Here is a 14721-nt window from a genome sequence, read left to right as displayed (position 1 = left end):
GATGGAGTTAATGTGGCGAAGTTGTAGCAGAAATCACCGGGCCAATGAAGAAGAGAGGATAAAGGAGAGAAAATGAGTGAAGCCTGGTGAAGAATACTTTCACTTGCTTAAAAATCTTGTCTTGAGCTAGTTTTGCTACTTTGTGTCTAGTCTATGAAGCCTAATATTAAATAAATATGCAGGCTGGTATTAGGTGTGCTTTTTTGGGGGTTTTTTTGGTGAGGAAGATTGGCCCTGAGCTAACATCTGTTATCGATCTTCCTCTTTTTTTTTTTTTTTTTTTTTGCCTCCCCAAAGCCCTAGTACAAGTTGTAAATTCTAGTTGTAGGTCCTTCTAGTTCTTCTATGTGAGATGCCACCTCACCCCAGCATGACTTGATGAGCACTGTGTAGGTTCACACCCAGGATCCAAACCGGCGAACCCTGGGCCAACAAAGTGGAGCATGCGAACTCAACCACTAAGCCACTGGGCTGGCTGAAGCCTGGTACTAAACAGCTAGTATATTCTTCCTATGATTCTACCAGCTACAGAAATATCTCTTATATTGTCAAAGCATTTTCTATCTTCAGTTATTTTCCTCGATTTCTAAACTTAAATATCCCAAGTTAATTTCTAGGCTGATGATTTCTATGTTGACTTTTCAGATCACCAAAATGCTGTATGCATTTTTAAAAACAAATTGCTAAATTAAATGTTCAAAATTTGCTTTTACTTCTTTGCACCAGATGATGAATCTGGTAAAACTATGGGAGCAATTAAATCCTATTAGACTATTTAATAGTATCTCAGTGAAAGTGTTTCTGGCTTCATCATTTTAGTCATTTTAAACTCGTTTGGACAAATCACCAGGGAATACACTGTGAAGAGCTGCCTCCTGGCAGTGGACTAAATGGCCAACTGCACCAGGACTTTCTTTTCCGTGATTTTGTTACAAGTGACAGCTGTGTTCCTAGTGCAAAAATAAGAACTTAAAGCCACCCACAGAGTTCTCCCCCAAAATAACCTATTTCCAGGAGATCTGAATCTGAAATATAAGGGTTTTTTGTTTGTTCTTATTTTTTGTTTTCTAAATGAGCACTGAAATCGACATACTTTGACATCCCAATGTTTATTCATATTATAAAATACACATTTCACAGACTGTAGGATGGAGAGAATCAAATCCTTGGGATTTCTAGTAGCATAATATGCCCTGCTAGTGATTGTCACCTAAATCCCCTGGCAATTCTCAACTCAGATGACCGAGGGAAGGTGTGTCAGAATCTGCGCATGCGTCTCTGTGAGGAGGGGTGGCCGTGTGGGCAGTGTCTCGTCTGCCAGCCCCACTGCAGGTTAATAATTATTGCTGCAGATTATACAACTGCCAACCAGGACGGCTGTGGTGACTTTCCCTTAATACTATTTGTTTCCAATTCTTTCATCTGAACTTAATAGAATATACGATTGCTTCTGATGAGCACAGTTATTAGAAAAAGAAGTAGATTTTTTTTAACTGGCATTAAATCTTGAAACACACAATAGTTTTAAAAAGCTAACATATTAAAGCATCTCAATGCAGTTTACAAATGATTGAGTCAATACCAGCTCTTCTACTGTTTTTCTGAACAAATTGAGCCGCCAATGTAAGCAGTCAGTAATACTTCAGACACAGCCTTGGGAAGACCAATCTATCTTCCTCTGATAATAGGAAGTTTGGAGGTTGGTATAAATCCAGAGTACCTCCATATGGATTGGCTGGTACCAGATAAAATGTGTCGTTAAATAGATGTCTTTATGGTGGAGTTGCTGGTAAACACTACTAATTATGATTAGCTCCAATATTTCACTGCTCTGTTTCAATATTTCCATATTTCATTGTCCTGCTAATCTGGTTTCAAATCTGTGTCCATCTGCTAGTTCCCTCCACACCTTTCTTGCATTACTCTGGCTCCCTTAACCCTACTCCAAAGTATCAATTTGTTTCTTGACTGTCATAGCAGGGAGTGAGATACTTAATCTCTGTAAAATGGGGATGTGACTAGCACTTGCATCATTGGGTTGTTATCAGATGAAAGATAATGATGTGCGTTAGGTACTGTTAAAATTAAATACAAATTGCAGACCAGACTTGAAAATTTCCTGAGCACACAAAACCATTTAAGCCACATAAGTGAAACTTAATTTAGCTTATTCTGCAAAACAAGCAAAACTTAACTTGGACTACTTCTTGCAAAACGCCTTGATAATCATAAAAGAAACATAAGTCATCTTCCTAAAAATGACACAAGATAATCACTTTTAACCAATCCCCTGTCATCTAGAAAGCCCATTGTAATAACCAATCATTGTAAAGGTTAAACAGCTTCCTCATTTTCACTTTATAAGCCATCCTGTAACGTCATGCCCCTGAGCTTCATAGCGGTCTTTGAATTTGAAGGCTCCTACTTTGTGCACTGATTTTTGTGCAAATAATAAGCTTTTACTAATTACTATTTCAATGTCCAGTGGTTTTACTTCTGGTGTTTCTAAAATGTTGAAAGTGCTTAGCACAGCATCCTGCCACTGTAATTGCCACAAACAAATGTTTGCTGTTATTAATATTATTTTTGTCACAATAATACTATTCTCTGTGCATCTCCATCCTGGCCTTTGCAGCATTCACTCTGGCATCCTCTCCACCTACACTCTTTGTGGTGTCTCTGCTGAGCAGACCTCACCAAGGTTCCCACCATTGCCCCCTTGAGTTTCTAATCATCTAGCTACCTCCTGCTACCTGATTCTTTCTTGGACTTGGCAGGATTCTACTGATAGTTCCACTGTTAAATCTCACTTGTTTGAGAGGGAAATGGTAGGCAATATCTAGCTTTTTACCTAAATGACAGGCAAGCAAATGATATAGATTTTAGATATCATTTCATGATTAATGGTCACCATTAAGTGGAGTACGTCTCTGTTTTTGAGTTTATATTCTTGTCAGGAAAGCATTTATGCAATCAAAAGATATATTTTGAATGTCTTCTTGGAACTTCAGACCTTATCAGAATGTAATCTCAAATATAAAGAATAATCTGTTTGTTTAATTGAAATTCTATTTAAGAGAGGTTTAATGATTCTTGAGCTGTGCTGTCCAATATGGCGGCCACAAATGGCTATTTGAATCTAAATTTAAATCAAGTAAAATTAAATGAAAACAAAAATTCATTCCCTGAGTCACACTAGCTACATTCAAGGGTCAAATCACCACATGTGGGTAGTGGCTACTGTAGGGGAGAAGATTTTGCCACCCCATATGTATCTATTTAACTTGATTGTTTTTAAGAACAAAAGATTCAGGAAGAAACTTTGACCTCCCCCTAAACTGCCTAAAAGAATTTAAGATAGAAGGCCTGATCCAGCAAGGAGCTTTCACTGTAGATAACTATAGTATAATATGAACTAGGTGTGGTGGACAGGGAGGAACCTAGCAAGGCCCATTTGATCAGAGTCCTCTCCAAATCTCTTTGTCTTTGCATGACAAATATTTGTTTATGAAACATTTTCTTTTCCATCTCCACATGAATTGCCTTCCTGTCCTTTGAATTCCAAAACAACAACCTCCTTTGTCTTTAGCTGAAGATTGTATTTAAGGTGGTGGCTTCAGCCATTGTGGTGAGTTATTCAGTTTTTCTGGGATTCTCACATGTATGCAATTTGTTAGATTTCTTTGATTTTCTCCTGTTATTCTGTCCTATGTCAATTTAATTCTTAGACTAGCAGAAGAACCCAGAAGGGTAGAGGAATATTTCTCCCTCCCCTCATTCCACCCCATATTAAATAGCACAGATAGATATAGAACATTTCCATCATCACAGAAAGTTCTATTGGACAATGCTAGTCTAGAGAAATGTAGCCAATATTCTATTCTAATCTATCTAAGGTAGAGACCTAAAAACTCACAGTATAAAACAGACATATGGCCAAACGTAAAAGAAACTGGACTTAAAGTTGCCTGTGACCTAGCAGCCAGAAGGGACACCAAGTACCTATGCCTCTAAGTGTTTGGGTATTTATTTCCCTGGGGAAATCAATTGAGTTCGAGCCATTGAAGAATTCCCTGTCAAACTTATGCTTCTTGATTATGAGGACCCCCACTTATCTGTGTCAGCAAGCCTGTTTATGGCAAAAATTAGAGACCTTGAAAAGGCATCCACTTTATCTGGAGATTTGTGGTCTGGATCAAGAGTTCCTCCTTGTTGGCACTTCATTGCTGCAAATACTGCCTGAATTGTAAGCTATAAGAAGAGGTGACAGCTGTCCCTACAAATCCATCAATAATGGAAAAACATGGTCTCCTCAACCTAATTACTTAAAACAAATTTGTACGGAGTGAAGTGTCTAATGATCATCTCAGTCAACCCAGAGAGCCTTGGTGATGCTTCCCAGTATCAGGGTGGTTATTCAGCCTTTAAGGAATTATGGCATAGGTCTGCTCTGATTGGTCAGTGTTCTTGCCATACTGGTCATTAAATATCATCATCTGAATATCATCCTTGCTCAACAGCCAGTTTGTAGAATCCTAAGTTGATTCCTAGCTTTCCTAGATACACTGATGTAATAATGTGGATTGGCCTGCTTTGTTTTGGAAGTCTGGAAATCAAAATTGATACTTAGAAAAATTGAAGACATTCAATCAGGTTTAAAAATGTCAAACTTTTCCAAAATAAGATAAAGAATGAATGCTTTTTCTTAGTAATTTAGAGAAAAATAATGCTATTAAGACAATGGAATTGGAAAACAACATCATGCAGGGTTTGAAAAGTCTAAAAACCGTGCAGCCGATTAGTCCTCCTTTGAAAACTCCTTTTTATTACATCCTTCTGGTTTAAATAACTTAAAAGGAAGTGCACTCTCTAAAAACTATATTCTCCCAATTAAGAAGATAGTACACTATATTGTACAAATTTCAGAAAACGTAGAAATGTGGCAGCATCATATATTAAGACGTTAATTTGCATTTTGTTCTTAAAATATTTTTCCATGTCTTATTTCAAGAGAGCAGTTAGAACTCTTTGTTCTTCCTTACTCAGAAAAGATTTCTCTTACCAAGCTGAAAGCAGAAGTTGTTTGCAGATAATTTTCTTTGCTGGATTTAATTTTTGGAAAGTCTGAGTTCCCGGGGCAAGAAGTTACTCTTGGAAAACATGACAGATGGGTGCTTTTAAGAAGAAAAAAGTGGGCTCAATGGGCCTAAGACTATGTAAAATGGGAAAACAAATGCAAGATCTTGGGATGGCAAGGGATTGGGCCACCTGACGCAGCTATCTGCAGCACCTGAAGAAAAGGCGGCAGGTCTAGGGTGGTGCGGGATGTAAATGAGATGTTACCATGGTTTAAAAATCTTCTGAAACCACAGGAAAAGGTGCTCTCAGCATTCAAAAGACTATGGAGACTTATGCAGTGGATGTCTCACCGAAACCTGGGACCAGAAGAGATTCTCAAATTTGTTATGCCAAATCTTTCACTCCTACCTTTGTATACTAAACTCCATAGGATCTTCACACGACTTGTGGTAGGAGAATGGTGACAATTAGGGGAAAAAATTGAGATAGAATTTCTTTTTTTTTTTTTTTGAGGAAGAATAACCCTGAGCTAACTACTGCCAATCCTCCTCCTTTTGCTGAGGAAGACTGGCCCTAAGCTAACATCCATGCCCATCTTCCTCTACTTTATATGTGGGACGCCTACAACAGCATGGCTTTTTCCAAGCAGAACCATGTCCGCACCCGGGATCCGAACCGGCAAACCCTAGGGCACCGAGAAGTGGAACGTGGGAACTTAACCACTGCGCCACCATGCCAGCCCCTGAGATAGAATTTCTTATTAGCCAGGAATGGGGCCTGGAGTTAGATTCCATTTAATTAAAATAAATGATATAACATTTTTTTCATATTTGCATTTGTAGAGTAAAATTTATATACTCTATATACATACAGAACAAAAATCTAGATATTCGTGGGTCTAGTTCTATTCCAAGACTAAAACATAATGAAAAGAATTGAAAATGATAAAGAGTTGTATTGTAGAGATGGATATAAACTGAAAAAATTAAGTGCAGTTCCTTTCATAGAAATGTTTCTCTTTTAGTTGTGTAATGAGGACAAAAAATATATGGCAGGACTAATGCGTGAAGAATCTCTGCCCTTTTTACGTATCCTTTGCCAGCTATTAATAAATAAAAGCAAGTTTGAATTTCAAAGTATGCTCTCCCAACCCAGCTTGCATTTCCATATTTTTATACGTATAACAAGGAGCTACTTAAATAAAATTTTACTTAAACAGTTAAGTTCATTTTTGTGGAATTATTATTACTTGAATAATTCATAATTTGGTTCAGCATAATGTATTTAGAACAAAATGCATAGAATTCACACTTTGTTCTTCTTCCTTTTCTGTTAGAAATAGCAGCTCTAAACTTCTGGCAAACTCCCAATCCTTCCAATTGGTGTTCCAATTCTGGAAATATTAAAAAGTTCAGTACTTGGTTCAGACATCATATAAAAAAATATCCATCATGGGATAAATGTATATGTTAGGAGGCTGACGATGGTTCAAGCTGAGTAAACTGGAGAGTCTCTCATATACATCCATTCTACATCAGTCTTTTAAAGCTAAAGGTCTGTGCTCTGACTCATTCCACACTGAGCAAAGCAGGTGAAACCTCTCTTCCTTTGCCCAACAGAAAAAAATAAATTTCCCTATGCATTAGTAACCTGCAATAAAAAAATCTGTGCTCTCTAAAGTAAGTTAACTTTTCTCTTTTGATACTTAAAATACTTAATTTCAAAATGAAAACCGGACTCTGAGCAAAATCAGAACTCCCTCTAGTGTTCAGAGTTGCTCGGCTCTACTATGAAAAAAATCTACGAGCAAGCTTAGAAATGTTCCCTGTCCTTCCGACTGGACAACTAGCTTAGTTTCCCTATTTGGCTCTATATCGCAAGCATGTGGGGAGACCCTGGCAATTAGAGACTGATGAAGAGGCTCCCAGGCAGACTCTCCTATGACCTTGAGCCGAAAGCACCAAAATGCCAATCTTGGCTCGTAGAAACAACTGCCCTTCTCTTTGTGCATCTTGATGCAAATGGAAAAGGGCATGTTGGTTCCACTCCAAAGAGCAAGTATTAATGCTATACAGCTGGCAGGAATTACTTTCCTTCTTGAGACTTTGAGTTCCCTGGTAGCATATGTTATTCATCTAAACACAGCTGATTTCGCATGTTACAATTATATAATGAGCATATTAACTTATGATGCCCCCCATAACTCCTGAGTTAGATGAACAAAACTCCCATCCTCCTTTGTCTTTTTTCTGCTTTGTTCTGAACCTATTCTCAAGATAGCCCCACCGTGTTTTTAAAAGGAAATTCCAATTTAGACTTGTCTGCTTCTCCAAGCCACTCTGGTGTTGTGACTTGTCAGTGCTCACTATGAGGGGAGACAAGGCAGAGAAATTAATAAAATCACCCGCAAGGAAATCTGTGCAGATGTATTCACCTTGAGCCAAATGCTGCTGCTGGGTTTCCTAGGAGCTGAGTGTAAATTGCTTGAGGGGTGGGCAAAGTGGGAGCTTTTTGAAGGTAAAATGATGTTGATGGACTAGCCCCCCTCAGGTTTTTGGCTATGGTTTTCCTAGGTTCGTTATCAGGGGCATCTCTGATTTTTCTCCCACAGTTGTTCCTTTGTTTCCCTGCAAGCAGACATTAATTTTCACATCCCTAGTTTCTTAACATCAGCAGGACATAATGGTACCAGATATTGACACTTCAGTTGAAATTGCAATGATGCTTTCTTCCTGAACCATGTTTTAAGAGTTTGGGTATTTATATATTGGTGGAAATGTTGTTATGCCTGATTTTTATCTAAAAGCATTTAAAAAATCTTTAATCAGATGATTCTAAAGTTTCTCCAGTGTGCAACGATATAGATTTGTGTTATTACTTATTTAAGAGCAATGATATAATGGGCACTAGGCAGAATATTAAGTGAAATAAAAACTATTCAGCTCACAGAAAGCAGGGCAAGAGAGGTTTTGGAATACATGTGGCTTGACAAAGAATCATTTTAAATAATTAAAACTGGCAAACAATTTGATTTCCAGTGAGCATGAATCTCTTCTCAGGAAAGTTAGCAGAATGACAAGCATGAATTAATATTCTTAGTGACCATCTATGTCTTTCTAGGAAGTCTGGACTTTGCTCTGAGGTGTCCTGAGTAATCTGCCTTTCTAAACCTTTCCATGCCTAGGAAATATAATTCAGATTGGTGTAAGCTTTTCCAAGTGAAGCAGGGTCATATTAATAACTATCCTCGATAGACAAAAGGAGCTAAAGAAACTTAAATTGAAGACCAAGGGGAAATGTTAAAAAGAAAGAAGAAATTCTCCATACTTTGCCTCCAGTGTGAGCATAGGGTTGTTGTGAGGATTAAATTAGATAAAGTGCTTAGCACGATGACTGGCACATAAATTTACAATAAATACAAGCTGGAATATTAGAATGTCAATACAAATCCCTTTTCCCCTTTGTACCTTCTTAATTTGGAACCCGTGTGCACAAAATAAGTAGGGAAAAAATGTCAGCTATATTTCTGATAAGCTAAAAGGTGAATGTAGCTTTGACGTGAAGGCAAAAGGACTTGCAAGCATTATCCCCAGGCCCTCTACAAGTGGGTACTGTGGAAGCACATTCAAGGAAAGTTTGAGTGCACAGAGTAGATCTCCTTACCCAGGAATGCTGTCTCACACTGGTCTGGGGCAGATAGGAAAGGAGTAAAGAGTATGGATCCCCAGTGATTGCAACAGTTTAACAAAATGACTCACGAACATGGACCAATGAATTTCACTCACCAATTTGCTGGAGTGTAACTCTAGTCAAAATTCATCCATATAGAAATGTCAGGCTAAAGGGAAATAAGGTCCACTCCCCAACATTAACTATTGTTATAATTTATTATTATTACTTACTACAAATTTACAATGGCTGTTACTTGCTTATTGAGCTAAAAACTTAGAAGTAAAGAAAGCAAAATATGTGAACTCAAGGAGTTTAGTAGGAACTATCCTTGGAAGCAAGGAGGATCTAACGTTCCTGTTGCATATATTTCATTAAGATCATTTTTCACACCATTTGCAAACAAACTTTTTCCTGCTTGCTGTCTTCCTAATATACTCTCCAGCTGCATGCTGCCAAGATTCATGGTCCCATAGGAATTGGTCCCCACCAATGTGAGTGAGTTCCCAGAGCAAAAGAGAGTGGACCTTGCTTAACACTGGGGAGACCTTAAAGTCAACGTGTAGAAAAATGGCCAAATGCTTTCATTTCAGAGACAAGAAATTCTTACCATTGACCCCTTTTATGTGGGGATATTCAATTCTATAGCAGAAGGGTAGGGAGAGTTGCTGGTAAGAGTAGGAAAACCACACTGTTCTTCAGTCATTAACGCACAAGGAGATTCTGTTTGTAGTGAAACTTGAGTGTAGGAACTTAAATAAGCAAAGTATTTAGAGTAATTTGGGTTAAATGAGGAAGAGAAACACGTGGAGTGGAGGATTCTCTAAGAAAGTGAGAGAAATACAGCAAGGAGGCAAGAAGCTGACTCTAGGCTTTGTGGTAGGGAGGAAGTAGGAGGAGAAGGCATGTTAAAGTGGGTGGAGCACTCAAAATGGAAGATGAATCTGTTTAAGTGTGACCAAGGGAAACAAGAATAACTTGACTTGGCATTCATTCATTTACTCATTATTGTGATAAAATACACATAACATAAAATTTACCATTTTAACCATTTTATACTACACAATTCGGTGGCATTTAGTACATTCACAGTGTTGTTCAATGGTTGCAACTATTAGCTCCAAAACATTTTCATCACCCCAGAAGAAAACTTCCTATCCATTAAAAAGTCACTCTCCATTCTGTACTCCCCTGAACCCCTGACATCCATGAATCTATTTTGTGCTTCTATGGATTTGCCTGTTCTGGATATTTCATCTAAATGAGTGTATGGATTGAATTGTGTGCCCCGAAAACATATGTTGAAGTTCTAACTGCCAGTATCTCAGAATGTAAACTTCTTTGGAAATAGGGTCCTTGCAGATGTAATTAAGATGAGGTCATTCTGGAGTACAGTGGATCCTTAACCCGATATAACTGTTGTCTTTATATACAGGGAGAGAATGCCAAGTGATATTACAGAAGCAGAGACTGAAGTGCTGCAGCTGCACGCAAAGGAATGCTGAGAATTGCCAGGAAATCACCAGAAGGTAGGAAGATGCCCAAAAGCATTCTCCCCTATAAGTTTCAGAAGGAGCATGGCCCTGTCAATACTTTGATCTCAGACTTCCAACCTCCAGAACTGTGAAACTATGCCTGTTGTTGTTTTAAGCCACCCAGTTTGTGATACTTTGTTACGGCAGCCCTAGGAAGCTCATACATGTGATTTACAATGTGTGGTCTTTTGTGTCTGGCTTCCTTCACTGAGCATAATGTTTTCAAGCTTCATCCATGATAGTGCATGGAGGAGTATTTCATTCTTTTACACGGCTCACTAGCATTCCGTTGTATGGACATACGACATTTTGTTTATCCATTCACTAGCTGATGGACTAACCTGACTTTTTAAAAAACTACTCTTTAAATTGCACACATGTAATAACTTTAATTAATATCAAAGATATGATGAGGTATAAAAAGTCTGAAAGTTAAAAATCAGTGCACGTAAAAACTAAATCCTGGCCGCACTAACTAGAATTTATTTGAGGTAAGGCATTTCATCATTTTGATACTCTGTATTTTATTATCACAATGGAAAAAATACCTGCCATGATTCCAGAATTGTTTTCAAATGAGTCATCTTAATAATTCTGCTTAAATCTAGTGCTTCTTAAACACAGAGCCATCCTACATATCAGAGTTGGAACACTCCTACTCGTTCACTCTATATGGAGCTCTGTCTTAGCACTCACCACAGGATATTGTAATTGCTTGTATATTCCTATCTCTTCCCTTTAGACTTTGAGAGTAAGTAGGATGTCTCATTCACTTTTTATCCCTTTGTATGCATGGCACATAGTGGGTTCTTAATAATTGTTTCCTGGTTGAGTGAATAAATAAATGAATTAGCCCAGTCTGCTTTCCTCCCTTAGGAAGAATATCATTCAACCATTTTCCTGAGCATAACATCACTTGACAGCAGTACAAACCTTAGACCCACACTAGCCTAGGAAGCATTAATGGTCAACTTCAAGATTGAAGGGGCTGAGCTGTGCTCACTTCTTAGTATTTATGGCTACAAGAGAGAATGTCTAATTAACTTTACCTCTGAGTTTTCCCTTTGTACCTCCGCATCTCTGCTTCAGTTTGTTTATTTTTAAATTAAGGTCAAATATGTTTAGCCTCAAATACACACTCGCTTTTGAAATTCTTATTTTTCCCCAAACCACCACATTTTAAAGAAATAGTAAATTAATCATTAAGAGAACACATAACTTCTTTCAGATTGCCTAGAAATTCAATGTCAGATTTGAATTAAAAAAAAAAACACGACAGTAATAAAAGCTGTTAAGTCCCTGGGGTTATGATGAGCTTAATGCAATGCACTCAACATTCATTGACTACCTACTCTGTGCAAGGCACACGGATAGATCGCATGTGTGGTAAAAGGACAGGTATGACAAGACCTTAGTGCCCACAGCTGTAGACAAAATAGGCAGCTACAGAATCAATCACAAGTCAAGACAGAATAGGCAGAATATAGTGTATGTTTGGGTGGCACAGAGGCAAAAACAATGTATTCTGAAGGCCCAGAGGAAAGAAGTTTTAGTTCTCAGTAGAGGAAATCTTTAGAAAGTAAAACTTCAAGGAATAATATTTGAGCTGACTCACTTTGAGATATAAATGACCAAAGAGTAATTTTTATTAAATGCTTGCAATGTTCCTGGTTCTCAGCTAGAATCTTACATACTTTAACTCATTTCTTTAATCCTCACACCCATGCTTGGAGATGAGACTATCATCACCATTGTACAAATGAAAAAGCAGACGTTCAGATAAACTAAGTAGATTTGTCTAAAGTCACATAGTTTGAGGAAGCAGAACCAGAATTTACATCTGAGTGAAATTTATAATAAACTTCAGATTCCTAGGTTTGTTTCCATGTTATTTCATAGTTCCTTGACCCAATGATAGAGTTACTACACCTCTCATTTCTCTGGAACACTTAACAACAGTCTCATTGAGAGAGAAAGTATATGATCACCCTGCCGAATACACCTCAATGAGCAAGAACAAAACCTCCTCTGGAATCTCCCAAACGTGCTGCCTGCCCGGTATCATTTGGGAGGTGGCATATTGATTTAAGCATATGACCTGACACAAAGTACTTCGACCTTCCTTCTCCTCTCATCTCCAACTTGAGAATCTATTTTGACAAAAATCAAACAAATAAATTCTATATGTATCTGTGTGCATGCGTGTGTGTATTCTTTTCTTTGATTGAACATGGGATAATTTATCGTCAAATCCTCTTTTTAAACTTTTTTTTTCTTTCTTTTGAGGAAGATTAGTCCTAAGCTAACATCTGCTGCCAATCCTCCTTCTTTTGCTGAGGAAGACTGGCCCTGAGCTAACATCTGTGCCCATCTTTCTCCACTTTATATGTGGGATGCCTACCACAGCACGGCTTGCCAAGCAGTGCCATGTTCGCACCCAGGATCCAAACCGGTGAACCCCGGGCCACCGAAGTGGAACATGTGAACTTAACTCCTGTGCCACGGGGCAGGCCTCTCAAATCCTCTTTTTGAACAATGGCTCTGATCTTAACTGAGGCTCCAAGACCAGTATTGTATTCAGAATCTGACCTGGTGTTAGAAGAGGAAAATGTAGCCTTCAATTCCTGTGTTTCTCCAGCCAAAACTCTGTTAGGAGACATTTGTCTGGAGAAAGGAAGAAATAACTCAGGATAAGTTTTGTAAATAGTGACTTCCAAACCAAGGGTGTTTCACCTCTTAATTCCAGCTCCTTTGAAAGGAATGACAGAATAGAATCCTTTTTCAGTTGATAAACATTCTAAACTACTAACAGTATGTGTTTTAAGTACAGAAGAAAATTAGAACTCACAGCAGTCCTATAGGAGCTACAACTTTTAATAATACACAGTTCAACATTATGAATGGTTGAAGCCACTTTTCTGAGAAAATAAAGAAAAATGCCTCTCTCTTTTAATGAAGTTTTTTTTAGCACTCACCAGTAACTACAGTATGATTTCTCTCTAAATGCTGTGGTCTGTAGAAAGATTGCCAAGTCTCTCTTCTATAACCAAGACAGACGTCACTAATCAAGCTTGGCACAATTGCTGAGGGTGCCCATCGCCGAGAATCATCTTTATTAAACCAGGTGTGTATATGTGTGTGTGTGTGTTTGTGTGTGTAAGACTGAAACATTTTATCATGACCTCCTTATGTATGATCTTTTCTCCTAAAGGTCAGGGACATTGAATTTTTATGTAGGAATTTTTTTTTTTAAGGATTCTTTAGTTTCCAAAGTGATTTACCAAGATACATTTACATATGGATTCTACTGCATTCAAAATATATTTGCTCATACCTAATATTTAAGGACATTATGATATATAAAAGAAAGAATGCATATGTATACCACAGATAATGTTAGTGATCAAAAAGATTTCAGAAAACTGGAACTGGTAAAATGCTTCTTGGAATAGTAATAAAGCATATATTCAATGGGACAAAATCTGTCCCATTATGAATTCAGAAGGCGCACATTATGTCTAATTATATATTAATATTCTTGAGGACAATTTTAAAATTTTAAGAGACTATTCACTAGTCAGCTAAATTTTCGAAGGTTTTCCTCTTTTCAGAAACAATACAGCATAGAGGAGGATGATAGCTGGTGTTTCCTTGCATGCATGCCTCTTTCCATTGATGGAATTAATCTCAGTAAAACATTTTTAGAGCAGCACTTGTGGGTTGTAATGCAGTTTCATTGTTATTGATAATCATTGTGCATTACAGTGGTGAGAAAAAATACATGAAGGAGAGTTAATTAGCAGACCGAACATAGGTAGGTGAAGAAACCTTGACATGTGTTAGCATTTCCTCCAAATGGCTATATGACCTATCAAGTTCACAGTGTTTAATATATTCCACTCTCTTCCAAAAATATATCTCCTTTGTAATGGCTTTGGGAATAGAGGTTTATGTAATCATTGCATATTTTAAGATTTTGTAGGGGTGGTCATTTTTTAAATGTAAGCTAGCAGTGAAAACTCCAGCTAGAGATGGAATCTGTCATATTCTAGTGTTTAAATAAATCATCCAAACTTGTCTCATATCACTGGGAAGTGTTAGAGAAAACATTTATTTGGCAAATAAATTAGTTGCTTTAAAATATTGAGTATGAAATGAAAATGTACAATTGAGCTATTCTCCATATAGAAACAAAAACAAAAGAGGGAGCCCAATAGTGTTATTAATAGTATTGAAACTTCGTGAAACGAACACCACAATCAAGATAATCAGCACATCCATCACCCCCAAAGTTTCCTTATGTCTCTTTTTACTTCCTTCCTGTCTTTCCTGCCCCTGCCTATCCAGAAGAAATCAGTCATCTAATTTCTATCTTTAGTTTAATTTATAAGTTCTAGACTTGTGTATGAGTAGAATTGTATAACGTGCATTCTTCTTT

General features: G+C 37.5%; 1 long non-coding RNA gene across 1 annotated transcript in view; it reads left to right on the top strand.

Annotated features, from left to right (window-relative positions):
• Positions 1-13409, top strand: part of LOC124251970 (uncharacterized) — a 98211-nt gene extending 84802 nt beyond the window's left edge. Inside the window, exons 3-4 of the long non-coding RNA XR_006891888.1 lie at positions 10184-10277; positions 13303-13409. This is a non-coding gene — a long non-coding RNA (uncharacterized LOC124251970). The remainder of the gene's footprint in view (positions 1-10183; positions 10278-13302) is intronic.
• Positions 13410-14721: the final 1312 nt, after the last annotated feature.

The sequence above is a fragment of the Equus quagga genome, chromosome 14, assembly GCF_021613505.1.
Source record: "Equus quagga isolate Etosha38 chromosome 14, UCLA_HA_Equagga_1.0, whole genome shotgun sequence".
Lineage (NCBI taxonomy): Eukaryota > Metazoa > Chordata > Mammalia > Perissodactyla > Equidae > Equus > Equus quagga.
The sequence above is the reverse complement of the archived record's forward strand: the minus strand, read 5'-3'. Positions and strand labels throughout refer to the sequence as shown.